This window comes from Chlorocebus sabaeus, chromosome X (genome assembly GCF_047675955.1).
Source record: "Chlorocebus sabaeus isolate Y175 chromosome X, mChlSab1.0.hap1, whole genome shotgun sequence".
Classification (NCBI taxonomy): Eukaryota; Metazoa; Chordata; class Mammalia; order Primates; family Cercopithecidae; genus Chlorocebus; species Chlorocebus sabaeus.
In genome coordinates this window covers 87,467,510-87,490,731 of record NC_132933.1, presented here as the reverse complement: position 1 = coordinate 87,490,731, position 23,222 = coordinate 87,467,510, and the positions used below count along the sequence as shown (strand labels likewise).

The 23,222-nt window shown below is 35.7% G+C and overlaps 1 protein-coding gene and 1 pseudogene across 13 annotated transcripts in view; one reads left to right on the top strand and one right to left on the bottom strand.

The window, feature by feature from the left end:
• Window positions 1-23,222, top strand: part of ZC3H12B (zinc finger CCCH-type containing 12B) — a 423,636-nt gene that overhangs the window by 302,253 nt on the left and 98,161 nt on the right. The window lies entirely within an intron of this gene.
• LOC103232092 (mortality factor 4-like protein 1 pseudogene) lies at window positions 18,485-20,182 on the bottom strand (annotated as a pseudogene).

Sequence of the window (23,222 nt, the reverse complement as noted above, 5' to 3'; positions counted from 1 at the left end):
GTTAGGTATATGTATTAAAATCTCGAGAACAATCATTCAAATGGTAGAGATATAGCAAAAAATCTAATGAATTAAAATTGAACACTTAAAATTATTTTAAAATCCAAAAGAAGTTCTTAAAACAGGGAGCAGAGGAACAAATAACACAAGGAGAAAGCATAAATATAATAAATGGCAGCTCTAAGTTCAGATACAATTAATTTTTATTTAGTTTGTATAATTAAATGTCTCAACTATATGCTGTATACAATAAACCCACTTTAAATATTATGATATGGATTGATTAAAAGTAGAAGTATGAGAAAATAACTGATTTTTCTAAAAAATTAGAAAAAATAATAAATTTTATGGTTTTTAGCATATGTAGAAGTAAAATATATGACAGCAGCACAGAAGAATGGGAGAAGAAAAATGGAAGTATACAGTTTTAGGTTTCTTGAATGATATTGGAAATGATAAAATACCATTTGAAAATACATTTGAGAAGCAAAAGAAGGATACTGTAAACGATGTGGCAATCACTAACCTAATCTCCAGGTGCCAGAGAAAAAAGCCAGGGGCCCTGTAGCAGCCCCCCAGAGCTGGAGCACACAGATCAGGAGTGCTGAGCTGAGCCTTGGCCCCCTAAAATCATCCAGAAATGAAGCCAGTTCAATGAACCCATCTTATGTCACAATCAAACCCCAAAGACATCAGAAAAGGTAAAACCAAAAAAAAAAAAAAAAAGTCCATCCAAAGGAAAGCAACTTCAAAGATTGAAGGAACATCAGGCCACACAGATGAGAAAGAACCAGCACAAGAACTTTGGCAACTCAAACAACCTGAGTGTCTTCTTACCTCCAAACAACCACACCAGTTCTACAGCAATGGTTCCTAACAAGGTTGAAATGGCTGAAATGACAGAAATGGAATTCTGAATATAGATAGGAGTAAAAATCATCCACATCCAGGAAGAAGTCAAAACCCAATCCAATGAACATAAGGAGTAAAATAAGATCATACACGAGCTGAAAAACAGTATGGTAATTTTTAAGAAAGAACCAAACTGATGTGATATAGCTGAAAAACTGGCTTCAAGAATTTCATAATATAATTGCAAGTAATAACAGCAGAATTGACCAAGCTGAGGAAAGAATCTCAGAGCTTGAAGACCAATACTCTGAAATGACTCAGTCAGTCAAAAACAAACAAACAAACAAAACAAAAAAAAAAAAACCAAAAAAGGAAAAGCAATAAAGAAGAATGGACAAGGCCTCCAAAAAAGACGGGATTATGGAAACAGACCAAAGCTACAACATACCAGCATTGAAATAGAGAGAGAGAAACCAAGCAACTTGGAAAATATGTTTGAGGATAGTGTGCATGAAAACTTTCCCAATCTCACTAAAGAGGCCAACATTTAAAATCAGGAAAGGGAGAGAACTCCTGTGAGGTACTATGCAATAGTCATCAGATTCTGCAAGGTTAAAATGAAAGCAAAATGTTAAATCACCTGGAGGGTTGAGAAAGGTGACCTTAAAAGTAACAGCATTAGGCTAACAGTGGACCTTTCAACAGAACCCGATAAGCTAGAAGAGATTGGAGCCTATATTAAGCATTTGTAACAAAAAATTTCAACTAAGAATTTCATATCCAGCCAAACTAAGCTTCAAAAGTGAAGGAAAATAAGGTTATTTTGAGAAAAGTATATGCTAATGAAATTCATAACCACCAGAACTGCCTTAAATAAAGTCCTTGAGAGTGCTAAACATGGAAATGAAAGACTGTTACCAACGACCACAAAAATACACTTAAGTACATAGACGATTGATGCTATAAAGCAAGTACACAATAAAGTCTGCATGTCAATCAGCTAACAAGGCAATGACAGAATCAAACCCACATATATCAATAATAACCTTGAAAGTAAAAGGGCTAAATAACTGAATTAAAAGGCACAGTGTGGCAAGTAGGATAAAGAATCAAGACCCAACGTTATACTGTCTTCAAGAGATCCATCTCACATGCAATGAAACCCACAGGCTCAAAGTAATGGGATGGAGAAAAATCTACAGAGCAAATGGAAAACAGAAAATTGCAGGGGTTGCTATTCTAAGTTCAGACAAAGCCAACTTTAAACCAACAACAATCAAAAAAGACAAAGAATGGCATTATATAATGGTAAGGGAATAAATTAAACAAGAAAACCTAATTATCCTAAATATATGTACCCAACACAGGAGCACCCAGATTTATATAGCAAGCTTTTAGAGACATCTGAAGAGACTTAGCCACAAAATAGTAGTAGAGTACATGGCATATACTCTAAAACTGACCAAAAAATCAGACATCAAACAATCCTCAACCAATTAAAAAAAAATCATAGCAACCACGCTCTTGGGCAGGAGTGCAATAAAAATTTAAATCAATACTAAATCAATACTAAGATAATTGCTAAGATAATTGCTGAACTGCATACAATTACATGGAAATTAAACAATCTACTCTTTTAAAATTTTGTATTTCCATAGCTTTTAAAATTTTTTATTTCCATAGCTTTTGGGGGAACAGGTGGTCTTTGGTTACATGAATATGTTCTTTAGCCATGATTTGTGAGATTTTGGTGCACCCATCATTGAGCAGTATATGCTGAATCCAATTTGTAGTCTTTTACCCCATACCCCCTTCCCACCCTTTCCCTATGAGTCCTCAAAGTCCATTGTATTATTCTTATGCCGTTGCATCCTCATAGCTTACCTCCCACTTATGAGTGAGAACATACGATGTTTGGCTTTCCATTCCTGACTTATTTCATTTAGAATAATAGTCTCCAATCCCATCCAGGTTGCTGCCAATGCTATTATTTCATTCTTATTTATAGTTGAGTAGTATTCCATTGTGTGTGTGTGTGTGTGTGTGTGTGCATGGTATATATATACACACACACATATATATCTATATATATGCACACACTATATATATACACACACTGTATGTGTGTATATAGTGTGTGTGTGTGTACATCACAGTTTATCCACTCATTGATTGATGGTAATTTGGGGTGGTTCCACATTTTTGCAATTGTGCTGCTATAAACATGCATGTGCAAGTATCTTTTTTGTATAATGACTTCTTTTCCTCTGGGCAGATATCCAGTAGTGGGATTGCTGTATCAAATGGTAGTTCTACTTTTGTTTCTTTAAGGAATCTCCACACTGTTTACCTAGTAGTTGTACTAGTTTAAATTCCCACCAGCAGTGCAGAAGTGTTCTCTTTTAACTGTATCCATGCCAACATCTATTATTTTTTGATTTTGGCCATTATTGCAGGAGTAATGTGGTATCATATTGTGGTTTTGATTTGCATTTACCCGGTCATTCGTGATGTTGAGCAATTTTTAATATGTTTGCTGGCCATTTGTATTTCTTCTTCCTTCTTTCTTCTTTCTTCTTTTTTCTTCTTTTTCTTCTTTCTTCTTCTTCCTTCTTCCTTCCTCCTCCTCCTCTTCCTCCTCCTCCTCTTTCTTCTTCTTCTTTCTTATTCTTCTTTTTCTTCTTCTTCTTCCTCTTCTTCTCCTTCTCCTCTTCCTCTTCTTCTTCTTCCTCTTGTTCCTCCTCTTCCTCTTCTTTCTTTCTTCTTTCTTCTTCTTCCTTCTTTCTTCTTTTTCTTCTTCTTCTTCTTATTCTTTTTTAAGAAGGAGTTTCACTCTTGTTGCTCAGGCTGGAGTGTGGTGGCACAATCTCAGCTCAGCTCACTGCAACCTCTGCCTCCTGGGTTCAAGTGATTCTCCTGCCTCAGCCTCCCGAGTAGCTGGCATTGCAGGAGCATGCCACCACACCTGGCTAATGTTACTTTTAGTACAGATGGTGTTTCCCATGTTGACCAGGCTGGTCTCGAACTCCTGACCTCAGGTGATCCACCCGCCTCAGCCTCCCAAAGTGCTAGGATTACAGGCATGAGCCACCGCATCCAGCCCATTTTTATATCTTCTTTTGAGAATTGTCTATTCATGTCCTTAGCCCACTTTTTGTTGGGATTGTTTACTTTTTCTTGCTAATTTAAATAACCTTGTCTTGAATGACTTCTGGGTGGACAATGAAATTAAGGCCAAAATCAAGAAATTATTTTCAACTAATTAGAACAAAAAAATACAATATACCAGAATCTCTAGGACACAGCTAAAGTACGGTTAAGATGGAATAGTATAGCACTAAATGCTGGCATCGAAAAGTTAAAAATATATCAAATGAACAACCTAACATTACACCTAGAGGACCTAGAGAAACAAGAGAAAACGTACCCCAGAGCTAGCAGAGCAGAAGACAAGAAAAAAAAAAAAAAAAAAAATCAGAGTGGAACTCAAGGAAATTGAGTTGTGAAAAACCATACAAAGGTCAAAGAATGCTGGAGTAGGTTCTCTGAAAGAATAAGTTAGACAAACTGCTAGCTAGATTAATAAAGGGAAAAAGAGGAAGATCCAAATAAACACAATCAGAAATGACAAAGGGGATATTACCACTGAACCCACAAAAATACAAAAATTATCAGAGGCTACTATAAACACCCTATGCACACCAACTAGAAAACCTGGAAGAAATAGATAAATTTCTGGAAACATAAAACCTCCCAAGATTGAAACAGAAAGAGATTGACTTCTTGAACAGACAAATAACGAGTTCCAAATTGAATTGGTAATAAAAAATCTCCTATCCAGAAAAAGCACAGGCCTAGATGGCTTAACAGCCAAATTTTACCAGATGTATAAAGAAGAGCTGGTACCATTTCTACGGAAACTATTCCAAAAAATTGAGGAGAGATTCCTCCTTCACTCATTCTATTAAGCCAACATCATCTTGATACAAAAACCTGGCAGAGACACATGCACAAAAAGGAAACATCAGGCCAATATCCTAGATGAACAAAGACGCAGAAATCCTCAACAAAATACTAGTAAACTGACTCTAGCAGCACATCATGAAACTAATCCACCTTGACCAAATATGCCTTATCCCTGGGATACAAATTAGGAACAACATACACAAATCAATAGAGGTGATTCATTACATAAACAGGACTAAAAACAAAAACCACATGCTCATATCAGAAGCAAAAAGAGCTTTTGATAAAATTTAACATCTCTTTGTGTTAAATAAAAACCCTCAATAAACTAGGCATTGAAAGAAATACCTCAAAATAATAAGAACCATCTGTGACAAACCCACATCCAATATCATAGTGAATGGACAAAAGCTGGAAGCATTCCCCTTGAAAACTGGCACAAGACAAGGGTGCCCTCTCTCACCCCTCCTATTAAACATAGTATTGGAAATCCCGCCCAGAGTAATCAGGCAAGAAAAAGACATAGCACATAAATAAGAAGAGAGGAAGTAAAACTACCCCTGTTGGCAGACAACATGATCCTATGTCTAGAAAAACAACCTCAAAGTCTCACCCCAAGAGCTCCTTAAGCTGATAAACAATATCAGAAAAGTCTCAGGACACAAAGGTCGGTGTACAAAAATTACTGGCATTCCATTACACCAACAACAGTCAAGCCAAGAACAAAATCAACACAACTCCTTTCACAATTTCCACAAAAAGATTAAAATACCTAGGAATACAGCTAACCAGGAAGGTTAAAAATGTATACAATGAGAAATACAAAACATTGCTCAAAGGAATCAGAGATGACACAAATAAATGGAGAAACATTCCATGCTCATGGATAGGGAGAATTGATATCATTACAATGGCCATACTGCCAAAAGCAAATTGTGGTTTCAATACTATTCCAATTAAACTAACAATGATATTCTCCAAAGAAATAGGAAAAAAAAACTATTTCAAAATTCATGTGGAACCAAAAAAAAAAAAAAAAAAGCCTGAATAGCCAAGGCAATTCTAAATAAAAAGAATAAAGTTGTAAGCATCATGCTACCTCTCTTCAAGCTACCTCTCTTCAAGCTATACTACAGCACTACAATAATCTAAACAGCATAGTACTGGTACAAAAACACACACATAGACCAATGGAACAGAATAGAGAGCCCAGAAATAAGGCTGCACACCTACAACTATCTGATCTTTGACAAAGCTGACAAAAACAAGCAATGGGAAAAGGAGTTTCTTTTCAATAAATGGTGCTGGCATAACTGGTCAGCCAAATGCAGAAAACTGAAACTGGACCCCTTCCTTATATCATATACAAAAATAAACTCAAGATGAATAAAAGACTTAAATGTAAAACCAAAAACTATGAAAACTCTAGAAGACAACTTAGGCAATATCATTTTGAACATAGGACCTGGTAAAAATTTTATGACAAAGATGCAAAAGCAGTCACAACAAAAGCAAAAATTGATGAATGGAATCTAATTAAACTAAAGAGCTTCTGCACCACCAAAGAAACTATCAATAGAGTAAAAAGACAACCTACAGAATGGGAGAAAATTTTTCATATTATGCATCTGACAGAGATCTAATAATCAGCATCTATAAAGAACTTAAACAGATGTACAACAACAACAAAATAACTCCATTAAAAAGTGGACAAAGGACACAACAGTCACTTAAAAAAAAAAAAAAAGACACACATTCGGCCAAGAAACATATGAAAACAAAAAAACTCAGCATCACTGATTATTAGAGAAATGAAAATCAAAACCACAATGAGATACTGTCTAACATCAGTCAGACTGGCTGTTATTTAAAAGTCAAAATTAACAGGTGCTGGCAAGGTTACAGAGGAAAAGGAATGCTTGTACACTGTTGGTGTAAGTGAACATTAGTTCAGCCATTGCAGCAAACAGCGTGGTGGTTTCTCAAAGACCTATAAACAGAACTACCATTTGACTCAGCAATCCCATTACTGGGTTTATGCCCCCAAAATATAAATCATTCTATTATAAAGACACATGCACTTGTATGTTCATTGCAGAACGCTTCACAATAGCAAAGACATGGAATCAACCTAAAAGCTCATCAATGGTAGACTGGATAAAGAAAACAGTACCTATAAACCATGCAGCCATAGAAAAGAGTGAGAACATGTCCTTTGCAGGGACATGGATGGAACTGTATGCCATTACCCTTAAAAACTAATGCAGAAACAGAAAAACAAATGTCACATGTTCTCACTTGTAAGTGGGAGCTAATGATGAGAACACATGGACACAATGAAGGGAGCAATATAACTGGAGCCTACTTAGGGGTGTAGGGAGGGAGGAAGGAGCAGGTTGAAAGATTACCTATCACGTACTATGTTTATGACCTAGGTGATTAGATAATCTATGCAACAAACTTCCATGATGTGTTATTTCCCTATATAACAAACGTGCACATGTACCTGTGAACCTAAAATAAAATCAAAAACAGCAACAACAAAAAGCATGTCACCAACATCTTTTTCTTGTAAGGACTTCAGACTGCTTCCAGTCATATTCGAACTTGAAGGGGATCTGTCATGCAAGGATCACATGGTGAGAGAGCAAGCAATACAGATGGGAGGGAGGTGCCGGCTTCTTTTAAACAAACAGCTCTCACAGGAACTAATACAGCAAGAACTCACCCACCATCCCCCACCTTTCAAGAATGGTATTAATCTATTCATTAGGAATCTGCCCCCATGACTGGAACAGCTTCCATTAGGCCTCAACTCCAATATTGCAAATTAAATTTCCACATGAGTTTTCGAAGTGTCAAACAGACAAAACTGTAGCAAGTTGATTTTTGTGTGTGGTGGGACACAAGGGACTAATTTCATTCTTCTGCATGTGTGGATGTTCACATTCCCAAACAACATTTATTGGGGGGACTGCTCATTTTTCATTTTGTGTTCTTGACATCTTTGTTGAAAATCAGTTAACCATAAATGTATGGATTTACTTCTGGGTTTCATATTTTTTCCATTTATCTATGTGTCTGTTTTTATGACAGTACCATGTTGTTTCGATTACTATATTTTTGTAGTAGAATTTGAAATCAGGTAGTGTGATTTCAACAGCTTTGGTCTTCACTCAAGATTGCTTTGGCTATTAGGGTTCTTCTTGGTTCCATGCAAAGTTTAGGATTTTTTTTCTATTTCCATTTACAAATATTGAAATTTTGATCAGAATAGCATTGAATATGTAGGTTACCTTAACTTTTGTGAATATTTTAATATTAATTCTTCCAATCCATGAACATGGAATAATTTTTCCAATTATTTTTTACTTCTTCAATTTATTATTAATGTTTTATGGTTTTCAGTGTTAAATTTATTTGTAAGTATTTTTTTTTTGTGTTAGTGATTTTAATGGAATTATTATAAAGTTCATTTTTGGTACATAGAAGCACTACAGATTTTTGTGTGTTGATTTTGTGATGTGATATTTTATATTCTTATTTTGGATTATGTTGTCAACAAACAACAACTATTTAACTTCTTTTTTTCCTATATGGATACTTCTTAATTCTCTCTTTTGCCTGATAACTCTGGAAAGGACTTCCAATACTATGTTGAATTTTTTTTTTTCAAAGTTACATTGTCTTTATTCAAGGTCATCAAAGAGAAAGACAGACCTCTGTAAACAATGACAATAACAAACATACTTAATGAATTTTTTTTTATTATTATACTTTAAGTTTTAGGTTACATGTGCACAATGTGCAGGTTTATTACACATGTATACATGTACCATATTGGTGTGCTGCACCCATTAACTCGTCATTTACATTAGGTATATCTCCTAATGCTATCCCTCCCCCCTCCTCCCTCCCCACAAAAGACCACGGTGTGTGATGTTCCCCTTCCTGTGTCCAAGTGATCTCATTGTTCAATTCCCACCTATGAGTGAGAACATGCAGTATTTGGTTTTCTGTTCTTGTGATAGTTTGCTGAGAATGATGGTTTCCAGCTGCATCCGTGTCCCTACAAAGGACATGAACTTATCATTTTTTATGGATGCATGGTATTCCACGGTGTATATGTGCCACATTTTCTTAATCCAGTCTGTCACTGATGGACATTTGGGTTGATTCCAAGTCTTTGCTATTGTGAATAGTGCCGTAATAAACATACGTGTGCATGTGTCTTTATAGCACCATGATTTATAATCCTTTGGGTATATACCCAGTAATGGGATGGCTGGGTCAAATGCTATTTCTAGTTCTAGATCCTTGAGGAATCACCACACTGTCTTCCACAGTGGTTGAACTAGTTTACAGTCCCACCAACAGTGTAAAAGTGTTCCTATTTCTCCACATCCTCTCCAGCACCTGTTGTTTCCTGACTTTTTAATGATTGCCATTCTAACTGGTGTGAGATGGTATCTCCTTGTGGTTTTGATTTGCATTTCTCTGATGGTGAGTGATGATGAGCATTTTTTCATGTGTCTGTTGGCTGTATGAATGTCTTCTTTTGAGAAGTGTCTGTTCATATCCTTTGCCCACTTTTTGATGGGGTTGTTTGTTTTTTTCTTGTAAATTTGTTTGAATTCTTTGTAGGTTCTGGATATTAGCCCTTTGTCAGATGAGTAGATTGCAAAAATTTTCTCCCATTCTGTAGGTTGCCTGTTCACTCTGATGGTAGTTTCTTTTGCTGTGCAGAAGCTCTTTTGCTGTGCAGAAGCTCTTAATTAGATCCCATTTGTCAATTTTGGCTTTTGTTGCCGTTACCTTTCGTGTTTTAGACATGAAGTCCTTGCCCATGCCTATGTCCTGAATGGTATTACCTAAGTTTTCTTCTAGGCCTTTTATGGTTTTAGGTCTAACATTTAAGTCTCTAATCCATCTTGAATTAATTTTCATATAAGGAGTAAGGAAAGGATCCAGTTTCAGCTTTCTACTTATGGCTACCTAATTTTCCCAAAACCACTTATTAAATAGGGAATCCTTTTTCCATTTCTTTTTTTTCTGAGGTTTGTCAAAGATCAGATGGCTGTAGATGTGTAGTATTATTTCTGAGGGCTCTGTTCTGTTCCATTGGTCTATATCTCTGTTTTGGTACCAGTACCATGCTGTTTTGGTTACTGTAGCCTTGTAGTATAGTTTGAAGTCAGGTAGCATGATGCCTCCAGCTTTGTTCTTTTGGCCTATGATTGTCTTGGCAATGTGTGCTCTTTTTTGTTTCTATATGAACTTTGAAGCACTTTTTTCCAATTCTCTGAAGAAACTCATTGGTAGCTTGATGGGGATGGCATTGAATCTATAAATTACCTTGGGCAGTATGGCCATTTTCACAATATTGATTCTTCCTATCCATGAGCATGGGATGTTCTTCCATTTGTTTGTGTCCTCTTTTATTTCACTGAGCAATGGTTTGTAGTTCTCCTTGAAGAGGTCCTTTACATCCCTTGTGAGTTGGATTCCTAGGTATTTTATATTCTTTGAAGCTATTGTGAATGGGAGTTCATTCATGATTTGGCTCTCTGTTTGTCTGTTATTGGTGTATAAGAATGCTTGTGATGTTTGCACGTTGATTTTGTATCCTGAGACTTTGCTGAAGTTGCTTATCAGCATCAGAAGATTTTGGGCTGAGATGATGGGGTTTTCTAAATATACAATCATGTCATCTGCAAACAGGGACAATTTGACTTCTTCTTTTCCTAACTGAATACCCTTGATTTCTTTCTCTTGCCTGATTGCCCCAGCCAGAACTTCCAACACTGTGTTGAATAGGAGTGGTGAGAGAGGGCATCCCTGTCTTGTGCCAGTTTTCAAAGGGAATGCTTCCAGGTTTTGCCCATTCAGTATGCTATTGGCTGTGGGTTTGTCATAAATAGCTCTTATGATTTTGAGATACGTTCCATCAATACGGAATTTATTGAGTGTTTTTAGCATGAAGGGCTGTTGAATTTTGTCAAAGGCCTTTTCTGTATCTATTGAGATAATCATGTGGTTTTTGTCTTTAGTTCTGTTTATATGCTGGATTACGTTTATTGATTTGTCAATGTTGAACCAGCCTTGCATCCCAGGGATGAAGCCCACTTGATCATGGTGGATAAGCTTTTTGATGTGCTGCTGGATTCGGTTTGCCAGTATTTTATTGAGGATCTTTGCATGGATGTTCATCAGGGATATTGGCCTAAAATTCTCTTTTTTTGTTGTGTCTCTGCCAGGCTTTAGTATCAGGATGATGTTGGCCTCATAAAACGAGTTAGGGAGGATTCCCTCTTTTTCTATTGATTGTAATAGTTTCAGAAAGAATGGTAACAGCCCCTCCTTGTAACCTCTGGAAGAATTCGGCTGTGAATCCATCTGGTCCTGGACTTTTTTTGGTTGGTAGGCTATTAATTATTGCCTCAATTTCAGAGCCTGCTATTGATCTATTCAGGGATTCAGTTTCTTCCTGGTTTAGTCTTGGCAGAGTGTAAGTTTCCAGGAAATTATCCATTTCTTCTAGATTTTCAAGTTTATTTGCGTAGAGGTGTTTATAGTATTCTCTGATGGTAGTTTGTATTTCTGTGGGGTCGGTGGTGATATCCCCTTCAGCATTTTTTATTGCGTCTAATTGATTCTTCTCTCTTTTCTTCTTTATTAGTCTTGCTAGCGGTCTACCAATTTTGTTGATCTTTTCAAAAAACCAACTCCTGGATTCATTGATTTTTTGGAGGGTTTTTTGTGTGTCTATCTCCTTCAGTTCTGCTCTGATCTTAGTTATTTCTTGCCTTCTGCTAGCATTTGAATGTGTTCACTCTTGCTTCTCTAGCTCTTTTAATTGTGTTGTTAGGGTGTCAATTTTAGATCTCTCCTGCTTTCTCTTTTGGGCATTTAGTGCTATAAATTTCCCTCTACACACTGCTTTAAATGTGTCCCAGAGATTCTGGTATGTTGTATCTTTGTTCTCACTGGTTTCAAAGAACATCTTTCTTTCTGCTATCATTTTGTTATGTACCCAGTAGTCATTCAGGAGCAGGTTGTTCAGTTTCCATGTAGTTGAGCAGTTTTGATTGAGTTTCTTAGTCCTGAATTCTAGTTTGATTGATCTGTGGTCTGAGAAGCAGTTTGTTATAATTTCTGTTCTTTTACATTTGCTGAGGAGTGCTTTACTTCCAACTATGTGGTCAATTTTGGAATAAGTGTGATGCGGTGCTGAGAACAATGTATATTCTGTTGATTTGGGGTGGAGAGTTCTGTAGATATCTATTAGGTCCTCTTGATGCAGAGTTGAGTTCAATTCCTGGATATCCTTGTTAGCTTTCTGTCTCATTGATCTGTCTAATGTTGACAGTGGGGTGTTAAAGTCTCTCATTATTATTGTATGGGAGTCTAAGTCTCTTTGTAAGTCTCTAAGGACTTGCTTTATGAATCTGGGTGCTCCTGTATTGGGTGCATATATATTTAGGATAGTTAGCTCTTCCTGTTGAATTGATCCCTTTACCATTCTGGAATGGCCTTCTTTGTCTCTTTTGATCTTTCATGGTTTAAGGTCTGTTTTATCAGAGACTAAGATTTCAACCTCTGCTTTTTTTGTTTGTTTGTTTTCCATTTGCTTGGTAGATCTTCCTCCATCCCTTTATTTTGAGCCTATGTGTGTCTCTGCATGTGAGATGGGTCTCCTGAATACAGCAAACTGATGAGTCTTGACTCTTTATCCAATTTGCCAGTCTGTGTCTTTTAATTGGAGCATTTAGTCCATTTACATTTAAGGTTAATATTGTTATATGTGAACTTGATCCTGTCATTATGATATTAGCTGGTTATTTTGCTCGTTCGTTGATGCAGTTTCTTCCTAGCATCGATGGACTTTATATTTTGGCATGTTTTTGCAATGGCTGGTATCCGTTGTTCCTTTCCATATTTAGTGCTTCCTTCAGGATCTCTTGTAGGGCAGGCCTGGTGGTGACAAAATCTCTAAGCATTTGTTTGTCTGTAAAGGATTTTATTTCTCCTTCACTTATGAAACTTAGTTTGGCTAGATATGAAATTCTGGGTTTAAAATTCTTTTCTTTAAGAATATTGAATATTGGCCCCCACTCTCTTCTGGCTTGGAGGGTTTCTGCCGAGAGATCTGTTGTTAGTCTGATGGGCTTCCCTTTGTGGGTAACCCAACCTTTCTCTCTGGCTGCCCTCAACATTTTTTCCTTCATTTCAACTTTGGTGAATCTGACAATTATGTGTCTTGGAGTTGCTCTTCTCGAGGAGTATCTTTGTGGCGTTCTCTGTATTTCCTGAATTTGAATGTTGGCCTGCCTAACTAGGTTGGGGAAGTTCTCCTGGATGATATCCTGCAGAGTGTTTTCCAACTTGGTTCCATTTTCCCCGTCACTTTCAGGCACACCAATCAGACGTAGATTTGGTCTTTTCACATAATCCCATATTTCTGGGAGGCTTTGTTCATTTCTTTTTACTCTTTTTTCTCTACACTTCTCGCTTCATTTCATTCATTTGATCTTCCATCACTGATACTCTTTCTTCCAGTTGATCGAGTCGGTTACTGAAGCTCGTGCATTTGTCACGTAGTTCTCGTGTCATTGTTTTCATCTCTATCAGTTCTTATATGGTCTTCTCTGCATTGATTATTCTACTTATCCATTCTTCCATTCTTTTTTCAAGGTTTTTAGTTTCTTTGCACTGGTTACCTAGTTCTTCCTTTAGCTCTGAGATGTTTGATCAACTGAAGCCTTCTTCTCTCAACTCATCAAAGTCATTCTCTGTCCAGCTTTGTTCCGTTGCTGGCGATGAGCGGCGTTCCTTTGGAGGGGGAGATGCACTCTGATTTTTTGAATTTCCAGTTTTACTGCACTGCTTTTTCCCCATCGTTGTGGTTTTCTCTGTCTTTGGTCTTTGATGCTGGTGACGTACTGATGGGGTTTTTTTGTGGGTGTCCTTTCTGTTTGTTAGTTTTCCTTCTCAGAATCAGGACCCTCAGGTGCAGGTCTTTTGAAGTTTGCTTGAGGTCCACTCCAGACCCTGTTTGTCTGGGTATCAGCAGCGGAGGCTGAAGATAGAATATTGCTGAACAGCGAGTGTTGCTGTCTGATTCTTGCTCTGGAAGCTTCATCTCAGGGGTGACCCAGTTGTGTGAGGTGTGAGGTGTCTGTCTGCACCTAGTGGGGGATGTCTCCCAGTTAGGCTACTCAGGGATCAGGGACCCACTTGAGCAGGCAGTCTGTCCGTTCTCAGATCTCAACCTCTGTGCTGGGAGAACCACTGCTCTCTTCAAAGCTGTCAGACAGGGACTTTTACATCTGCAGAGGTTTCCGCTGCTTTTTGTTTCACTATGTTGAATTTAAGTGGTGAGAGTTGGCATCCCTGTGTTGTTCTGGATCTTAGATAAAAGGGTTTTAATTTTTCAACAATGAATACAATGTTATTGCCTTATCATATACAGTTATTATTGTGTTGAATGCTGGGGTGATCAGACCCAACACCAGGTCGTGGGGGGCCCCCACACCACCCGTCAGGTGTGTGATGTTCCTCTCCCTGTGTCCATGTGTTCTCATTGTTCAACTGCCACTTATGAGTGAGAACATGTGGTGTTTGGTTTTCTGATCCTGTGTTAGTTTGCTGAGAATGATGGTTTCCAGCTTCATCCATGTTCCTGCAAAGGACATGAACTCATTCTTTTTTATGGCTGCATAGTATTCCATAGTATATATGTGCCACATTTTCATTATCCGGTCTACCATTGAGGTGCATTTGGTCTGGTTTTAAGTCTTTGTTATTGTAAATAGTGCTGCAGTAAACATACATGTGCATGTGTCTTTATAGTAGAATGATTTATTATCCTTTGGGTATATACCCAGTAATGGGATTGCTAGGTCAAATGGTATTTCTAGTTCTAGATCCTGGAGCAATTGACACACTGTCTTCCACAATGATTGAACGAATTTACACTCCCACCAACAGTGTAAAAATGTTCCCATTTCTTCTATTCATCTCCAGCATCTGTTGTTTCCTTACTTTTTAATGATTGCCCTTTTTACTGTCATGAGATGATATCTCATTGTGGTTTTGATTTGCATTTCTCTAATGACCAGTGATGATGAGCTTTTCTTCATATGTTTCTTGACCGCATAGATTTTGTCTTTTGAGAAGGGTCTGTTAATTCCTTCGCCCACTTTTTAATAAGGTTGTTTTGGGGTTTTTTTCTTGTAAATTTTTTTAAGTTCCTTGTAGATTCTGGATATTAGAGCTTTGTCAGATGGGTAGATTGCAAAAATATTCTCCCATTCTGTAGGTTGCCTGTTCACTCTGATGATAGTTTCTTTTGCTGTGCAGAAGCTCTTTAGTTTAATTAGATTTCATTTATCAATTTTGGCTTTGCTTGCAATTGCTTTTGGTGTTTTAGTCATGAAGTCTTTGCCCATGCCTACATTCTAAATGGTATTGCCTAAGTTTTCTTCCAAGGTTTTTATGGTTTCAGGCTTTACATTTAAGTCTTTAATCCATCTTGAGTTATTCCAGTGAGGTATAATGTTAGGTTATGTATTTGAGACCTTTCTTTTTTCATGTGAGCATTTATTATAATATACTTTTCTCTTAGAACTGTTGTTGCTGCATTCCATAAGTTTGGTATGTTTTCATTTTTGTCTCAAGATGTTTTTCAGTTTCCTTTTAAAATTTTTTATTGACTCCTTGGTTGTTCATGAACACGTTTAATATCCATGTATTTGTGAATTTTTTAAATTTCTTCTGTTATTGATTTCTGGTTTTATACCATTGTCATCTGAAAAGTTACTTCATATGATTTAAGTTTTCTTAAAATTTCTATGACTCCTCTTGTGGCTTAACCTATGGTCTATCCTGGAGAATGTTTCATGGGCACTTGAAAAGAGTGTGTATTATAGTCCTGCTTGATGGAATATTCTCTGTATGTCTTTTGTTTCCATTTGATCAAAACTGTTCTTTGAATCTTCTGTTTTTTATTAATTTTCTGTTTGAATACCTGATAATTATTGAAAGTGGGGTATTTAAGTACCCTACTCTTATTGTATTGCAATCTATCTCTTCAGATTCTTTAGTATTTGCCTTTAGTATTTAGGTGCTCCAATATTGGGTACATGTAAATTTGCAATTTCATACATATATTCTTTTAACAAATTGATCTTTTTGGTATTATAAAATGTTTCTGTGTCTCTTTTTGCAGTTGCTTTTACATAAAGTTTATTTTACCTTATATAAATATTTCTACCCCAAATCTCTTTGGGTTTTCATTGCATGGAATACCTTTTTCTATTCTTTGACTTTCATTCTACATGTATCCTAATATCCAGAATAATAGAAAAATGCCCACTTTTGCCACTTCCACTCAACATAGTATTGAAAGTCCTTGTCAGAGAAATAATGCTAGAGAGGAAATAAAAGTCATCTAAACGAGAAAGAAATTGCTATCTGCAGATGTCATGATATTATATGGAAAAAATTCTAAATATGTCACTAAAAAACTAGAACAGGTAAACAAATTTAGTAAAGTTTCAGAATACAAAATCAAGAAACAAAAGTCAATAGATTTTCTTTACATTAACAATGAACTATCTGAAAAATAAATCAAGAGAGATATTCCATTTACAATAACTATTCCAAAAAATAAATAAATGAATTACTTAGGAACAAATTTAACCAAAGCAAATGATATATATAATAAAAACTATAAAAACATTTATGAAAGAAATTGAAAAACATAAGTAAATAAAAAGTTAGCCCATGTTTATGGATTTGAAGAATTATTTTTTTAATGTTTATACCACTCAGAGTTTTCTAAAAATTCAGCACAATTCCAATGTCATTTTTCTTAAAAATAGAAAAAAATCCTAAAATCTCCAATTGTTAAGACAATTATGAGCAAAAAGAACAAAGCTGGAGATATCACACTACCTGATTTTAAACTATCCTATAACATGCTAGTAATTCAAACAGCATGGATCTGAAATAAAAATAGATGCATCAAAAAATGGATCAGAATATAGAGCCCAGAAATAAATGAATAAACTCACATATATATGGTCTATTGACTTTCAACAAAGGTTTCAAGTATGTACAATGAGAAAAGGACAATCTCTTCAATAAATGGTGTTGGGAAAACCAAATATCTATATACAAAACAATAAAATTTGACCCTTGTCTCACACATTATAAAAAATTAACTCAAAATAAATTAAAGACTTAAACATGAGACCTAAAACTACAAAACCCTTTAGAAGAAAGCATAGGAGCCTGGGCAATGTTATTTAATACTTGACTCCAAAAACAACAAATAGACAAATGGGATTACATTGAAATAAAGCATTTCTGTGCAACAAAAGAAACAATTAATACAGTGAAGAGACAACCTACTCATATGGATAAAATATTTGAAAGCCATATATTTGATAAGCAGTTAATGACCACAGTCTATAAAGAACTCAACGAACTCCATAGAAAGAAAACAAACAATTCCATTAAGAAATAGGCAAAAACATGGATGAGACTGGAGGTCATTATTGTTGAGTTTAATAAGCCAAGCACAGAAAGACAAATCCTGCATGTTCTCACTTATACATGGAAGGCAAAAAGGTGGATTTTATGAAGATAGAGAGCAGATAAGGGATTACCACGGGCCAGGAATAGTACAGGGTAGGGAGGATAAAGAGAAGTTGATTAATAGGTACAAATATATGCTTGGATAGAAAAAAAAATAAGACCTAGTGTTAGATAGATTGTCAGCATGACCATAGTTTACAATAATCTAGTGTATTACTATAAAATAGCTAGAAGAAAGAATTTGAATAGTTCTAACATAAAGAAAACACAACTTTTTTAGAGTGATAGATATACCAAGCACACTGATTTCAACTTTACAAATTATATGAATGTATTAAATAATCACATTAACTTCAAATAATAAAATAAAATTTAACTCACTTTTTAAAAAGAAATGGGCTAGAAACCTGAATAGACACTTTTAAAAGAAGACATTCAGATGGCCCACAGATGTGTGAAAAAGTCCTCAACATCACTAATCATTAAGGACATGCAAATTAAAACAACATTGATATATCACCTCACTTCTGTTAGAATGGCTATTATCAAAAAGACAAAGATTAAGTTTTGGCAGGGATGGAGAGAAAAGGGAACACTTGTACATTATTGGGAGAAATAAAAATTAGTACAGTCATTATGAAAAACAGTGTGGAGACTCCTCAAGAAACTAAAAATAAAATTACCATGTGATCCAGCAATCCCACTTCTAGGAATTTATCCAAAACACTTAGAATCAGTATTTCAGAGATGTCATTGCAGCACTGTTCACAATAGCCAAGTTATGGAATCAACCTGTGTCCATCAACACATGAATGGATAAAGAAAATGTGATAGATAGATAGATAGATAGATAGATAGATAGATACAAATATACATAGATCTATATCTATATCTACATATCTACATATAGATATACATACAGTGTAATACTACTTAGCTTTTTGGGAATTTTTAAAAATTTTTATTAAAGATTTTAAAAACAATTCCTAAAAGACTGACCTTTCCAGAAAACTAGGTATACATACATTGTGTCTGTTTTGTTAAAATTTGCATTAGACACAAACATAAAAACCATGAAACAAGCCACCATTCTCCAACAATTTGAGCAAAGATAAAACTCTGAATGACAACATGGATGGCTTGCAAAGGATGAGCTCTTTACGCACCGTAAAAAAAGAAGCACAAATGAATGAGTGTGTTCACTTGTTACAATGAATCGAACCTTTGGTATTAGGAATCAGAGCATTTTGTCATATAGGATTACCATGTATTATAAAAGGGCATCGTGTCAAAGGAATAGAAACAGCAGCATTCAAATGCAGCTTCATAAACTAGGCAATAAAACACTCTATAGCATGTTTCTCTGTCATCCATCACTGAATACACCACTAGCAACTTTGAAATTTTAAAAAAGTAAGAAAAGAAAAAACGAACTATAACCGCTTTTATTTTCTCTGTTTAAAATCAAACAGAAAACAAGCATCAATTCTGTTATACACTAACATCTTCAAAATACGTCATTTGTACAAGAGAAAGTCTAAGAACAAAAAATATGTTTACAGAGATCCAAACATAACTGAGTGATAGTGCCTCTCACACAGCTTTACAATGGTACTCAAGAGGAGCCACTTGATAATCACTGGCCCTACACAAAGTTGCAGAATTCTTTGCAGGTAGTTTGGGAAATCATGAAGATAATTCAGTAATAAAGCAAGGCTCTTCTCATCCAGTAGTGTATAGGCCAACATTGCTCCAATTTATACAAATAATCTCAGTAAATATGGCACTTTATACACCGGGAAAATGGCTGCATCAGGGTGATCTGCAAGAATTTCAGCATACAGTTGTCTCAGATTTGTAGGGTAGGTGGGTGCCCAACATTACGTTGAAGTATTCTTTTATCCCTGGCATAACTTCATTAACAGCATAGTCATTATCTGTGTTTCCATGAGATTTCTTGTAATTTGCATAATCCTTTATAGTGAAACCCACATTCTTCTTTGCAGAAAGATAAAACAGCTGTTTTATCAACAAGCCATAGTTTTAGCTCTTCAGGAATCTTTATTTTATCTTCAACTCTGTTCATAAATGTTTCCTCATTTTCAACAGTAGGATCTGCCCAGGCCCTTTTCTTCCAAAAAGGCTGCAGAATCTCACTGCTACTGTCACCATCTCCATTTCCAGGTTTTTTCTATTTCTTCTTTTTTGTTTTCACTTCAATATTTTTCCGTTGCACACAAGATGTCTTATTTCCTTGGGCAGCCCCTCTCATCTTTCCCTCTACATGTTGTTCCTGACTGACTTTTTTAAGTTCTGTTTCTGCACATTGGTGTCCACGTATTTGACTACTCTGTTCTCTGGAATGATTCAACCATATTTTTATTCCAACAATTGTAATGTACAAAGTATTTCACTTGTTTGTCCTTTATGGCAACCTCTACACACTTTGCTTCATAAAAAAGAGGCCGAAGAGAGTGCAGCACTCACTCACCCTCCTGGAGTTTCGGCTTTGGCTCCTCCTTTGCCATCATTTATAAGTGATTCACTGCCTCCTCATTCTTCCAGCACCCCCAACTACCACACCCTACTCGCTCCTATTTAGCTCTTTAAAATGAAGATTTTTTTTTAAATTTTCAACAAGGATGAAATTGGAGAACATTGAGATAAGTGAAATAATCCAAACACAGAAAGACAAATGCTGTATATTTTCATTTATACATGGAATCTAAAATGGTTTAGCTTATAGAAGCAGAGAGTAGAATGCTGGTTACCATAAGCTAGGGGTAGACAGAATGGAAAGATAGTAGTCTAAGGGTACAAAGCCTGTGAGATAGGAAAAATAAGTTTAATATTTATTTATTTACTTTTACAGTAAAGTGAAAGCAAGTTTATTAGGAAAGTAAAGGAATAAAAGAATGGCTACTCTGTAAGCAGAGCAGTGGCTTGAGCTGTTCAACGGAAGATATTTATTATTACTTCTTGATTATATGCTAAGCAAGGGGTGTATTATTCATGAGTTTTCTGGGAAAGGGGTGAGCAATCCCCAAAACTGAGTGTTTCTTCCCTTTTTAGAACATATAGGGTAACTTCCTGACGTTGCCACGGCATTTGTAAACTATTACGGCATTGGTGGGAGTGTCTCTTTGCATGCTAATGCATTATCATTAGTGTATAATGAGCAGTGAGGATGACCAGAGGTCACTCTTGTTGCCATCTTAACTTTGGTGGGTTTTGGCTGGCTTCTTTGCTGTAGCCTGTTTCATCAGCAAAGTCTTTATGACCTGTATCTTGTGCCAACGTTCTATCTCATCCTGTGACTAAAAACGTCTTAACATCCTGGGAATGCAGCCCAGTAGGTCTCAGCCTTATTTTACCCAGCCCATATTCAAGATAAAGTTGCTCTGGTTCAAACACCTCTTGCATATTTCTCCCCTCCCTTTTGTAAGAGAACCCTTAATCCTAAGCATTGTAGAGGGATGAAAATTTGTCTTCTGTAACTTCTTCAGGCTGAACAGGGGCAATAATATTCCTCCCTAACTATTAAGGTCTCTCGTATTTGGGATAGAGAGGAGCTCAGTCAGAAAGCTTTGGTATGTCAAGGGGCATTCATAACTCTGAGTTCCAACAAAAGGTGATATCTGGAAGATTAATAAATGTTCAATTTAAGAAAACATTCAGTAAGCTTATCTTGTGTTCCTATACAAAGAGTACAACAGCACTATATTCTACAACAATAAAGCAAAATAAGCAAAATTATCCAAAGTAAACTAAATAAGAAGGCAGTCCATGAACTGTGCAACCGTTGGAACCAAGCTGATATGAGGTTGCTAGATGATTCCAATATGTGTTTAGAATTAGAATATTGATACTGATCCGGATTTTTATATTACCTATCCCTCTTGTTTCTTCTCGGATGCAGCCAGAGATCACTGGTTGATTCACAGAAATAAGCAATCAGTCTAAATTGCAGATAACTATGTTGTCTAATAACTATTAGATAACATAGTTTTTGAAACATAATTTTTCTCTCTCCAGTCTCCCATTTGTACTAAAGATAAATCATGGTAAGACCAATTTGGATTATTATACTTGGCCTGATTATTTGTATAAAGTGCAGCAAGAATAATTATTTGTCACATAAGCTCTTTTTAAATTGGCTTTGATGGAACTCTGTTCCATAAGGAATCTCAGATATGACATTTTTTAAAGCTGAACACAGCCATGGGTTTGTGGCATCAAATGCCTGTGAGTTGGGTAAATTCTTCTCCTCCTGAGGATCTAATATAAACTTGGGGCTCCTGGGCCTGTCAGAAAGTGATAATCTTTACTTACCACAGGTAAGGAACTCTGCACAGGTACTGTGTAGACAAGGTAGGAGGCCAGTTTTAGCAAGGGGCTTTTATTGGCTCTATAAGTCAAGTCGAATTTCTTAAAGGAAAGCACAACATTCCAGTCAAAGCATTGGTAAAATAACCAGTTTCTCCAGTTTTGTCCTGCTGCAAAGGAAAATAGATTCTTATTGTACTTATGCAAATAGCTATGTTGCCATAAGTTAAGTATAATCGCAACTAGTTTCCAAATTCTGGAGAAATCAGGTAGAGAGAAAAAAAATCCTCCAAATTTTGTTCACAGGAGTATAGTTTACTCAATTGTTAAAAGCTGTATATAGCTCCCCAAAAAAGTTTTCTTGACTCTGAAAAATAAAGGATTAGCAATGTTTTAAGCAAAAAGTCAAAAAGATTAATTCAGTCTTCTATTAGTTCAGTCCATGCAGTTATCACCTATCCTGCTTGATAATCATGAATATTTCAGCTCTCCATCAGAGTCCTGAAAGTTTTTTTCCTCTATTCTAATGTCACAGTCTCCAAAGTTATCAGAAACCTGCATTTAAAAACACCTGTTAGAGTTCTATAGTTGATTATGAAACAATCTTCTAAAGAGGACCAAAACAAGACAAATTCCTGTGTATGACAAAAAGTCTTAGGACAGCCACTATTAAAGCCACAATTGATAAGGAAACTTTGGTTCCTTCTGTAGCATACAACAATTTTACACAATAATTATAACTATTAATAACATACACTAAGTCACATCAGAATTATAGCAGTTTCTCACAAATTAGGAACACATACCAAAAACATATTTATACAAATACAGTCCAAAGAAAGCCAAACACCATTTCATTTTTGACAGTGTTTCCTGTATGATTTTTATACCAAATAAACCGTATTTCACCATTGCATTAGTGTACTATTGATGTCAAACCTAATTCTTAATAAAACCTTATAAACAAATGTATCCAATCTTAATCAATATGACTATAAGTAAGATTCTTATAAACTTTTATAACCCTTTACAATTTTTTTATTAAAGATCAGGTCATTGCTCTCAGAAAACCCTGTTGTGCGTTTATTCCAATGTTCAATTTATGAAAAAACTGAATAATACTCCTTTAACTTTAGCCAATATGTTCACACGCAGAATTTCTTTTACAAGATTAATTTTTCACAAACCTTTCACAACTTGCCGAAACCTTCAGTTTTTTCCTCTCTAACTTAAAACAATCCTTTAACCCTTTAATCTAGGCAGAAACATCTACATTCCTATACCTTCTTATAATCTTTCACCAAAAACACATTTCACTTTCCTTACATATCTTGCATGTAAAATTGCTTTTATTTTTCAAAATTATTTAAGTCACATAAACTAAAGAGCATTACGCTTTTTGCTTTTCTGAAAAAATATTTTTAAGCCCTTTAATTTGAGCACCTTTATGTATAAACATCACACACACAACACAT